Source organism: Coenobita brevimanus, chromosome 1 (assembly GCF_032717465.1).
Source record: "Coenobita brevimanus isolate Jiangsu-jjx chromosome 1, ASM3271746v2, whole genome shotgun sequence".
In the NCBI taxonomy this organism is placed as follows: Eukaryota; Metazoa; Arthropoda; class Malacostraca; order Decapoda; family Coenobitidae; genus Coenobita; species Coenobita brevimanus.
The window spans coordinates 27867184-27869146 of record NC_136954.1 but is presented as its reverse complement, the minus strand read 5'-3'; the positions used below and the strand labels follow the sequence as shown (position 1 = coordinate 27869146).

General features: G+C 40.4%; 1 pseudogene; it reads right to left on the bottom strand.

The window, feature by feature from the left end:
* Nucleotides 1-866: 866 nt before the first annotated feature.
* Nucleotides 867-988, bottom strand: LOC145417778 (5S ribosomal RNA; annotated as a pseudogene).
* Between the last annotated feature and the right edge of the window lie 975 nt (nt 989-1963).

The following is a 1963-nucleotide window of genomic DNA, read 5'->3' as shown; positions in this document are numbered from 1 at the left end:
ATCTTACTAACCAGTCAACAATAGTCACTCCACCACCCTTCAGGCATTCCACAGCACACCCATCCATACCTGCAGCTTTCCCTGTTTTCACATACGGTACGTGTAAATGATATCCTGATGGATTTTCCCAATTTCAGTATTATTATAGGTGGTGGGTGGTGGCGACCATCATCCACTCACCTGATATAGTACTGCCTACTTCTTCGTACACCTTTATTACTTTTTTTCTATGTCTGTCCTCTCTCTTCCTATTTCTCCCATCTTTCATGTCACAGTATGTTACTCTTCTCTCCTTTTCAGGTGGCTTTACATTGAGTGACAAGCCAAATAGTTTCCTTTAAGCCAGGAAACCATTACAACGCTGGGTGGTAACTATATAACCAACCCATACATTTTCCCTACGTGTCAAAAAGTTGGTTGGGAGAGGGTTAGTGCCCCTCCCCTTAAACGACTAACCGGAAGACAAACAGCTACCCTTTACGGGATTTTGGCGTCTGGATGTAGATAGACGGGTAGATAGAAATATTATGGCTGTAGGAGTTTTCTCCTTGTAAATATTATGCTGATAGACTTCTGTCACTTTTCCCCTTGTAACTATTATGATGATAGACTTTTGTCACTTTTGCCCTTGTAATATTATGATGATAGACTTTTGTCACTTTTCCCCTTGTAACTATTATGATGATAGACTTTTGTCACTTTTCCCCTTGTAATATTATGATGATAGACTTTTGTCACTTTTCATTTTCATTCATTCATTCATTGCCAGACGCCATGTATCCCAAACGGGGTGGTCAAGGGCTTAGATTTAATTGTTTTACAGGGAGGGGCACTAATCCTCCACCAACCCCACTTGACACGTAGGGATGCCAACAGCATCTGGTGTTCCCAGGCGGTCACCCATCCAAGTACTAACCAGACCCAACGTTGCTTAAACTTCGCTGATCGGACGGGAAGCGGTGTACTCAACTGTAATATTATGATGATAGACTTTTGTCACTTTTCCCCTTGTAATATTATGATGATAGACTTTTGTCACTTTTCCCCTTGTAACTCTTATGATGATAGACTTTTGTCACTTTTCATCTTGTAAATATTATGATGATTGACTTTCTCCTTGTCAATATTATAGTAACAGGACTTGTGTGTGTGTGTGTGTGTGTGTGTGTGTGTGTGTGTGTGTGTGTGTGTGTGTGTGAATAGGATGGTGGTACAAGTTATCCCCTTGTAAATATCGTGGTGATAGGATAAATTATTTAATATGATGGTGATTGGACTTTTGTGAATATGATGATGGTAGACTATTCCTTCTTGAATATCATACAGTCTTTCATCTGTGAATATTACTCAGATAAAATTATATCCTCTCATCTTATATTGGCGATTTTTCAGATTATCTCCCTTTCCATCTGTCTCAAATCTTAACTCTGGCAGGCTCCTGTAAGTCGCTGTCAACTGAATAAAATCGTCTGAATTGAGGGTGGTTGGAAGACTTTGAGAGTTAAACTATGAAGAAAGCTTGAATACCCTCTGGCTCAGACATACTTCCATCTAAATGACATCGTCCGGTGTTAATTGGAATAAACTGAGGGAAAAGCAAAAACATTGTAGGATCTGTGTTCAAAATGCCTCCCTTTCCCTGCCGTATTCCTCTTCCCCCCCACCCCGTTGTGTTATTTATTTATTTGTTCTCTCTCTCTCTCTCTCTCTCTCTCTCTCTCTCTCTCTCTCTCTCTCGGTGACAGCCTTAATAACAGTATATTGATCAACACTTCTTACAAGATTAATTTCAAGAAGAGAGAGAGAGAGAGAGAGAGAGAGAGAGAGAGAGAGAGAGAGAGAGAGAGAGAGGATACTGGTTGGAAATGAGGGCTCTGAGGTGAGTGAGAATTGGTAGGAAATGACGATAGTGTGAAAAGTCAGGAAAGGAGAAAACAATTATGTGTCAGGCTGTAAGAAAGGT